This window comes from Zingiber officinale, chromosome 11B (genome assembly GCF_018446385.1).
Source record: "Zingiber officinale cultivar Zhangliang chromosome 11B, Zo_v1.1, whole genome shotgun sequence".
NCBI classification, from domain to species: Eukaryota; Viridiplantae; Streptophyta; class Magnoliopsida; order Zingiberales; family Zingiberaceae; genus Zingiber; species Zingiber officinale.
This window is the reverse complement of record NC_056007.1, coordinates 75,088,408-75,099,006: the sequence shown is the minus strand read 5'-3', so window position 1 is coordinate 75,099,006 and position 10,599 is coordinate 75,088,408. Positions and strand designations below refer to the sequence as shown.

The window sequence follows — 10,599 nt, the reverse complement described above, 5'->3', positions numbered from 1 at the left end:
ACTCACCTCTTCTGCCATCCAGGCAGGCATGTAGTAGAATAAAAATCAAATCCAAATCCATCGATATAATAAAATCTATACCATGTCCATAAGTAAATAAATCCAGAACATAACAAGTTCAAATGATCTAGAAGAGAAAAGGAAACCAAACGAAAAACCAATCACATCCTCGAGGTCTGCAGGGACCAGCAACTGGAACTCTCTCCTGACAGCATCAACCTGAAAATATCAACAATGGAGGCGGGGTGAGTCCAACACTCAGCAGGTACAGTTGATATGCAAAGTAAAGAAATAACACCTAGCACTAATCATGCGTACAGTCTCCTGATAAAAATAAAGGTAACTACAAACCGAAGAAGACAGGAGAGAATCTGTACTAACCAGGACCCGGTAAAAGGACAAACAGTCCGAAAGGTATAGAAGACCTGTATGCATGTCAATCAAGGTATCCAAGCAATGTGCAGCATATAAGTGCAACAAACACAAACACAAACAATAAATGCATCATGCATATGATGCCAATGTCATGGTCACCGACGCCAATCAGCCAACTCATAACAACAAGTGGGACCGAGTGGGTAGAGCTGCGCGTGCACTCTGCAACACTACTCCTGATGAGTGATCGAGTGGACGGGATCCTGTCGACACACGTACTCCTACCCCAAATCATAAATGGGGGCGCAATGCTCTCATCTCCCGATGCTATGACGGAGAGGAATCTCTAACGTGCTACACGTCGCACTACCCATGAGCGGATCAACGGAGCAGGAAGAGTCAACCGACGTGCTACCACGCGTGTCCCGCTACCCATGGCGTCTGGGACAACGAGCGGTGATGAAACTGGCAAAGTGCTCGACAATAAAGGAGCAATCAATCACTCAGCATGCAATCATGCGAATGGTGCATGTCACTAAACATGATAATATACTAAACCAATCTCTGGACATATCATAATGTGCACCAAAGCGAATGAATCATATCAAGGTATCTGATCATATAAGGTATCAAACCTAGGTCCTGACATGGTAAAATATGGTTATATCACTACCCATGAGCATGTGGAATCAGGTACATATCCATACAAGATGTAAACAAACAATCAATCAACAGGTAGCATGTATTGGGCAGTGATTATCCGAAACAAGTAAGAAACACAATTAATGCATCTTGTTAATTTAATTACTAAGCATATCAAAGACAATAAGTCAAAAGTACCCGCCTCCAATCGAAATGGTCCAGTCCGACAAATCGAAATACTCGTCTCGAATCAAAGTCCTGTGTCAAACGAATAAATCTTTTTATTTAGCTACACTCCAAACGAATAGCTAAATAAAATCCTTAACAACAATTCAGAGCAAAACCCTAAATATTTCCTTCGTTCAGATTAACCCTAACGATCAAGGTGAACAACATTTAACCATGTAAATCCTAATTCACCACAAAACGCATCACAAGCCTGCAATTTACCAAATTCCAAAACTCACCCAAATCCGTATACTTTGTCGTTAATTTGTCGAGGATGCACCCGTTGCCAAAACTGTGGCTGGTACTAGATTTAACCACTGACCTATACATCAAACACCCAAAATTCGTAGTCAATACATTCACCTCTGTGAATCAAACCTTACATTAAATTCACAGTCTTTAAACCAACAACTTACCATAAACCAAAGGCTCGGTAGAACCCGAGGCAGCAACTCATGCAAGGGGTGAGGCTCGGCTATGGCAGAAGGAAAGGGTCGGCTCTGCTCGGACTGAGGGGCGGCGGGAAGGAGGGTGCTGGGGCACCGGCGATGGCTCAAGTGCCGGCCAGAGGAAGAGCGATCACCTCTGGTGGTCCTGTGACCGGTGGTTCAGCGTCGGCGCCAGTAGATGTCGGGCGACGCTCAACGGTGTGCGAAGGAGGAGAGGCTAAGAAGAAAAAGGGGCACAGTGCTAGGGCTCGGCACAGAGGAAGAAGTCGGCGTCGCTGGAGTTGGGGCAGAGGCTAGGGCACAGCGGCGGCGGGTAGAGGAGAGGTCGGCTCGCGGTGTGCAACGGGGAGGAGCGGTGAAAATCGGCCGGCGATGGCTGCTGTGTTGCCGGCGGATCTCACGCGGATGCTCATCGTCAGCGCCGTTGTCGTGTGGCGAGGCCGCGTGGCTCAGCGTCGGCGAAAGGTCTAGGGCAGAGGAGGAGAAAGGCAGGCGGTGTCGGGATGGCTCGAGTGCGAGGAGGGGGCTTAGGGCACGCGGGGAAGGAGTGAACGGCGACAAATAAAAACCGGAGGAAAAGAAAAAGAATAAGAAAAGAAAAAGGAAAAGAAAAATAAAACTTTTCCTCATTAAAACAGGGTAGCCTAAACAGGCTTTTCCGAGCCCTGTTTTTATCCCCGTCAACTCGTCCTTACGAGCTCCGAAAAATTCCAGAAAAATTTCCAAAAATTCCGGAAAATTCATTTATTAATAATCGTCATTTTTTCCGGTATTTTACATTCTCCCCCACTAATAAAAATTTGGTCCCCAAATTTCAGTATCTACCATCAGCAAGTACTAATAACAAATAACAATAATAAATGTTGAACGGTAAATAAATCACATACCTCAAGTGAAAAGATGGGGATACTGAGCTCGGATCGTATCCTCGAGCTCCCAAGTAGCCTCCTCATCCGAATGGTGTTGCCATCCGACTTTAACTAGCCGGATAGTCTTATTCCGCAACTGACGCTCTTTTTGATCGAGAATCCGTATCGGAACCTCCTCATAAGTAGCATCAGGCTAAAGGGAACTGGAATATCTGTCAACACATGCGTCGGATCGGGTACGTATCTCCTCAGCATGGATACGTAGAATACATCGTGGACGCCTGCCAGGGACGGCGATAGTGCCAACCAGTAAGCTACTGCTCCAATCCTTTCCGAGATCTGGAAAGGTCCAATGTATCACGGAGCTAGCTTACCTCTGAGGCCAATCTCTTCACCCCTTTCTTGGGTGAAACTCGCAAAAATACCTGGTCACGAATGGAGAACTCTAAGAGTCTCCCACTCCGGTCAGCGTAACCCTTCTGGCAGTCTTATGCCTCTAACATCCTCTGTCTGATAGTATGTACCACTTTGCCTCACGTTGAGCTCTATGAGGTCCCAACAACTGGGCCTCTCGGATTCTCGTCCAGATTAACGACTGAGCAACTATGGTAACAAAAATACCCTGCTCTGTCTGTCCCTGCTCCTCAAAGTCTAACTCGGAGAAACCCTAAATCCAGTCTGTTACCACTACTCGGTGGCAAACTAAAGTCCCTTTGGACTTCTGGTCAAGTACATCGGCAACCACATTAGCTTTTCTCGGTTGATAGCTAATGGTACACTCATAATCCTTCAGGAACTCCATCCATCTCCTCTATCGAAGATTAAGTTCCTTCCAAGTAATCAGATATTTAAAATTCTGATGATCAGTGAGAATCTCAATGTAATATCTTACAGGTAATGCCGCCAAATCTTCAGGGCAAAAATAATAGCGGCCAACTCCAGATCATGAACTGGGTATTTCTTCTCATACTCCTTCAACTACGGAGAAGCATATGAGAATACTCTACCGTGCTACATTAGAACAACACCCATATCCTGTAGAAACGTGTCGGTGTAGAGGACAAATCCATCCTCTCCAGAAGGTAAAAACCAAAAATCGAAGCCGACATTAGTCTCCGCTTCTGCTCCTAGGAACTGGTCTTGAAATCCTCAATCCAAGTAAACTTCACACCTTTCATGGTCAGGCGTGTAAGTAGCGTAGCAATCCGTGAGAAACCCTCAACGTATCTCCAGAAATATCGAACCAAACGGAGGAAGTTACGAGCTTCCTGTATAGACTCTGTCTACTCCCAACGGTAACAACCTCGATCTCATGTGAAACCACGGTATACTCCTATTGGTGACCGTGTGGCTCAAACATCTCACATAAGACAAACCCAAAACGCACTACTGAACTTCGTATATAGATATTCTCATCGAAACATCTCTATCCTATGCAAAGATGATGTGCGTGACTCACCGCTGATTCGTAATAGATCACATCATCGTCTACAAAGACAATGGAATCTGATCCAAACGTCCTGGAAATACCAAAATCATCAAGTCTCTGTAAGCCTATATGGCCAAAAACCAAAACACACAATGTCCGTATCACAGACATTTCTAACCATAAGATCTATGATAATAAGTCAAAAATCTGATCAACAATAACATAAATCACCATAGAATAAATCCTCCAGTGTGAGAGCAACGCTCCATCACAGGAAACATCACATATGTGGGAGCAACGCTCTACCACAAATAGTCTGAAATAGGTATCTGCAATAAATATAGGAGCTATGCTCCGCTACCAGTAATCCGTAATATGTGGGAGCAACGCTCCACCACAAAATAATATATAAGTACCCAAAGGCACCTAACTATCCAGCTAGAGACTGTACAAGATCTCTCTACCACAAATCACTGTGGTTAACCTAGGCTATAACAACCTAGTAAACTAAGCAAATCCATCATCAACTCTATCAGTATCCTAGTGGGTTATCCCCTGATAGAAGAATTAGTTGATGAGTTAATCCAACAAATGACATAATGCAGTCACTCCACATTCTGCATTCAGCATAAGTAAAATCATCATGCTGCTACCAATATATACCTAGCACACATGCTCACACAACATATGTATGATCGACATATTCCTCCAATTAATATACACCAAACATACTCACAACATAGGTATAAATCATCTTGATATCTCCAACAATGCATACCGAACCCGTGTACAAAATCAACATAGGTAAAATCAACAATACACCTCGAACAACACTCATATGACATATATACACCTATGTCAAGAGTATAACCAACATATACTTCCAATAAAGCATACTAAATCCAGGTGCGCTCACAAATCAAACATAATCAAAAAGATACCTCAAATACCACACCAAACACATATGTACATATCACAACTCAGATTAAATCGACAAAATGCCTCCATCAAAACACCACCGATGTACTTATACTACATCTCGGATTTAATCAACAAGACATCTTCAATAATACCTCCCGATACATACACCGAACTACATAGCTATGATCCATAAGAAACCTACAAACCATATCAGAACATGGATACATATACTATTTGCAAATCGACAGTCTTCCACAAGACTCTTACAACACATAACAATCAAAATTACATGCAACATAGACATGTAAAATGAGCATACCAACTCAATCAAAGAGACCAACCTTATGCTACCAACACTCATGGATTACGGGTACATCTAAACAAGATTCATGCATATGTATCAAGCATGAATACATCACTCAAAAGTAACCCAAAATAAAGTAGCCTAATCATCCAGTAACAACCCTGCTCTAAGTTCAAAGGAACTAGTATCGGACAAGAAAGGTATACACACCCTGGTATAACATTGCAAGTCAATGCCATATGCTACCTAGACTATATCCAATGGGGAAAAAAAAATTTTATCATCATAAATCTAAATGTACTCTCCCAGAATACACTAGTAACGATTATATCCGATAAGTGTTAAGCAATTTGCTCTACACTTCCTTGCATCAGTGGGGTCACATATCCCAATGCACCCTCTAAGTTATCCCACCAGGTATATACAGTCCACAGTCAAAGTCTTCACGGACTAGGATACATCGATCCTCTAAACCCATCCAAGCCAATAATGATATATGGCTAAATCAGTCCTTTCCACGTCAGTACAAAGCATGTACTCAAATGTGCTCTAGATACATAACTAAGCACAAACAACCTAAAAGTTCAAACCTCTAAAAATAGAGTATGACAATCCTCTACTGATCAACCAACAAAACTAAATCATTCATCTACTAACTAATCAAGAATACCTTAATCCTCCACAAGCAACTAAGGTATATCAAACCACGATCAAATGGTATACTACATTATCAAATAACTAAATCAGTTCATGGGTCAATTCAACACTAATACATCATCTCAAACTAGAGAATGTCAATCCACATAATATCATATGAATAAATGTGTACGACCCAAAAGAAAAAACTAGAATTCAATATCATCGAGACACCCTCATCTTCATCCTCAAAAACATCAGCCCACACTATATCAGATGAATAAATCTCTACTCCCCATGAGGGCAAGTTAGCATTCAAAACATCAATCATTATTTATCCTTATAGTCCCATATCAGAGGAAGCAAATATCAATTTTATCATCCTGTTATAACCACAACTAACCAGATATATTAAAATCTCATGGGCACACTCAACCATAAAACTCTCCAGCACCCAATTTATAATCTGATCACCAACCATAATCATCAAACCTGTGAATATCATAAATGACACTCACTATGTCACCATCAATGACAACCCAAATATAAATCATCAAAATGGTTATCCACTAATAGATCATCAAAACCACATAACATTTACTCTCTTAAATCATTAGAAATCAACACATCAAAATATCTGATCTCACAATATCCCTCAACCTCAAACCATTCTCAACAATGATCAAACATGGTAACTCCCCAATAAACAATTTTCATCGTATCGGGTACCCTAATATCCAAAAGATATGAGTATAAAAACTCAACTGACTAAGTCAACAGGAATAGGTAAGTGTCATCCACTACCCAACTAACAATAGCAGAGACTGGTATGTGCCTCCATCTCCTACTAGTAGTAACAGAAGATAAAACTACTGATGCTATGATAAGAAAATCACTAGAGATAATAATCCTTGATATCTATTAAGGTCAATCATGCTCAATGGATAACCCATCATATGTAATATGAGCTACAACAACCAGACAGGTAATAAAGATAAGTGCTAATAGTTGTCCTAACTATCATAAAATAAACATCATACCTATTTGCCGTCTGGAGATGTTCCATCGCTGTCCAGTCCCCAACTTCTGACCTCAAACTCCGAACGAGAAACATCGCCGGAAATCCAAATAAATCCGAAACGGAAATCCGAAACATAACCATATCGAAAATCCGAAAATGCCCAGTTTGACTCGCAAACCTGGCTAACCCAAATATCCAGAATACTAACAACAGGTATCCGATAAATCTCCAAAACACCAAAAGCAGGTATCCATAACCTGCTCTGATACCAATAAATTGGTATCAGATAAATCCCGAAAATCCAAAATACAAAAATCCAACAAGTATTGCTAAACTTGGCGCTCTGATACCAAGTAAATAAATTGGTATCAGGTTATCCCAAACATCAAAAATACGAAAACAAAAGTTCGTATACCTATGCTCTGATACCACTAAATTGTCACGCCCCCAGAGGAGTCCCTGTCCGAGAAAATTTCGGCAACATCTCCCCTGTATGGTGGACAATCTGAAACTTTTCTACATCTCATATACCTCAGCCACAGGCGGCTGGAATAATAACAGTAAACAAAATCAATCACCACGCAGTTTATATATGTATTCAGCCTCTGGCTGTCACAACCACGCAGTTAAGATAATTAAACAGTAAAACAACATAGTAATACTCTGACTCGAAATCCACCCTACTCCACTACACTCGTAAAGCTCAAATCCGACGAACTCACCTCTTCTGCCATCCAGGCAGGCATGTAGTAGAATAAAAATCAAATCCAAATCCATCGATATAATAAAATCTATACCATGTCCATAAGTAAATAAATCCAGAACATAACAAGTTCAAATGATCTAGAAGAGAAAAGGAAACCAAACGAAAAACCAATCACATCCTCGAGGTCTGCAGGGACCAGCAACTGGAACTCTCTCCTGACAGCATCAACCTGAAAATATCAACAATGGAGGCGGGGTGAGTCCAACACTCAGCAGGTACAGTTGATATGCAAAGTAAAGAAATAACACCTAGCACTAATCATGCGTACAGTCTCCTGATAAAAATAAAGGTAACTACAAACCAAAGAAGACAGGAGAGAATCTGTACTAACCAGAACCCGGTAAAAGGACAAACAGTAAAAGGTATAGAAGACCCATATGCATGTCAATCAAGGTATCCAAGCAATATGCGCATATAAGTGCAACAAACACAAACACAACAATAAATGCATCATGCATATGATGCCAATGTCATGGTCACCCCGGACGCAGCCGACTCACAACAACGGTGGGACCGAGTGGGTAGGGTGACAACCGTGCACTCTGCAACACTACTCCCGATGGTGATCGAGTGGACGGATCTTTGTCGAGTACATACGCATTCTACCCCAAATCATAAATGGGGGCGCAATGCTCTCATCTCCCGATGCTATGACGGAGAGGAATCTCTAACGTGCTACACGCTGCGTCACACTACCCATGAGCGGATCAACGGAGCACCGAAGAGTCAAACTGACGTGCTACCACGCAGTGTCCCGCTACCCATGAGCGTCACAACGGAGCACCGGCGATGAAACCGGCAAAGTGCTCGACAATAAAGGAGCAATCAATCACTCAGATGCAATCATGCGAATGGTGCATGTCACTAAACATGATAATATACTAAACCAATCTCGGACATATCATAATGTGCACCAAAGCGAATGAATCATATCAAGGTATCTGATCATATAAGGTATCAAACCTAGGTCCTGACATGGTAAAATATGGTTATATCACTACCCATGAGCATGTGGAATCAGGTACATATCCATACAAGATGTAAACAAACAATCAATCAACAGGTAGCATGTATTGGGCAGTGATTATCCGAAACAAGTAAGAAACACAATTAATGCATCTTGTTAATTTAATTACTAAGCATATCAAAGACAATAAGTCAAAAGTACCCGCCTCCAATCGAAATAGTCCAGTCCGACAAATCGAAATACTCGTCTCGAATCAAAGTCCTGTGTCAAACGAATAAATCTTTTTATTTAGCTACACTCCAAACGAATAGCTAAATAAAATCCTTAACAACAATTCAGAGCAAAACCCTAAATATTTCCTTCGTTCAGATTAACCCTAACGATCAAGGTGAACAACATTTAACCATGTAAATCCTAATTCACCACAAAACGTATCACAAGCCTGCAATTTACCAAATTCCAAAACTCACCCAAATCCGTATACTTTGTCGTTAATTTGTCGAGGATGCACCCGTTGCCAAAACTGTGGCTGGTACTAGATTTAACCACTGACCTATACATCAAACACCCAAAATTCGTAGTCAATACATTCACCTCTGGGAATCAAACCTTACATTAAATTCACAGTCTTTAAACCAACAACTTACCATAAACCAAAGGCTCGGTAGAACCCGAGGCAGCAACTCATGCAAGGGGTGAGGCTCGGCTATGGCAGAAGGAAAGGGTCGGCTCTGCTCGGACTGAGGGACGGCAGTAACCAGGGTGCTAGGGCACCGGCGATGGCTCAAGTGCCGGCCAGAGGAAGAGCGATCACCTCTGGTGGTCCTGTGACCGGTGGTTCAGCGTCGGCGCCAGTAGATGTCGGGCGACGCTCAACGGTGTGCGAAGGAGGAGAGGCTAAGAAGAAAAAGGGGCACAGTGCTAGGGCTCGGCACAGAGGAAGAAGTCGGCGTCGCTGGAGTTGGGGCAGAGGCTAGGGCACAGCGGCGGCGGGTAGAGGAGAGGTCGGCTCGCGGTGTGCAACGGGGAGGAGCGGTGAAAATCGGCCGGCGATGGCTGCTGTGTTGCCGGCGGATCTCACGCGGATGCTCATCGTCAGCGCCGTTGTCGTGTGGCGAGGCCGCGTGGCTCAGCGTCGGCGAAAGGTCTAGGGCAGAGGAGGAGAAAGGCAGGCGGTGTCGGGATGGCTCGAGTGCGAGGAGGGGGCTTAGGGCACGCGGGGAAGGAGTGAACGGCGACAAATAAAAACCGGAGGAAAAGAAAAAGAATAAGAAAAGAAAAAGGAAAAGAAAAATAAAACTTTTCCTCATTAAAACAGGGTAGCCTAAACAGGCTTTTCCGAGCCCTGTTTTTATCCCCGTCAACTCGTCCTTACAAGCTCCGAAAAATTCCAGAAAAAATTTCCAAAAATTTCGGAAAATTCATTTATTAATAATCGTCATTTTTTCCGGTATTTTACATGGACTCTAGTCTAGCTACCGGGGCATAAGTTTCATCATAGTCAAGTCCTTCAACTTGACTGAACCCTTTGGCGACTAACCTGGCCTTGTTTCTAGTAATTTCTCCAGTTTCACTTAACTTGTTTCTAAATACCCATTTGGTTTCTATTATTTTCTTATCGTTAGGTGGAGGTACTAGGTCCCAAACTTCATTGCGCTCAAATTGAGCTAATTCTTCTTACATAGCTATGACCCAGTCTGGGTCGAGTAGGGATTCAGCTACAGTTTTGGGTTCAATATTTGAGATTAACGAGATTTGACTTAGGTTTCTGAAAGATGACCTTGTTTGGACCCTAAGGTCTGGGTCACCAATTATTTGATCAGTAGGATGGTTTGGGTTGACTCTTATGGTTCTAGAAGGTTGACTTTCTTGTAGTTGTTCTTCTTCTTCATGATTTTGGGTTTGGTTTGTTCCTTCAGAATTGATATGTTCATGAACAGGGTCAACTGGTTGAGGTTGGGCTTGTTCTAGGTTTTGATTGGATTCTTTGAA

The 10,599-nt window shown here is 42.4% G+C and overlaps 2 long non-coding RNA genes across 2 annotated transcripts; both read right to left on the bottom strand.

Annotated features, from left to right (window-relative positions):
• Positions 1-1,226: 1,226 nt before the first annotated feature.
• On the bottom strand, positions 1,227-1,753 carry LOC122033487. Its single transcript, XR_006126560.1, has 3 exons — positions 1,662-1,753; positions 1,485-1,567; positions 1,227-1,275 (listed from the first exon to the last, which is right to left on the bottom strand). It is a non-coding gene; the product is annotated as an uncharacterized LOC122033487 (long non-coding RNA).
• A 7,095-nt stretch (positions 1,754-8,848) lies between these two features.
• LOC122033311 lies at positions 8,849-9,410 on the bottom strand. Its single transcript, XR_006126490.1, has 3 exons — positions 9,255-9,410; positions 9,078-9,160; positions 8,849-8,868 (listed from the first exon to the last, which is right to left on the bottom strand). It is a non-coding gene; the product is annotated as an uncharacterized LOC122033311 (long non-coding RNA).
• Positions 9,411-10,599: the final 1,189 nt, after the last annotated feature.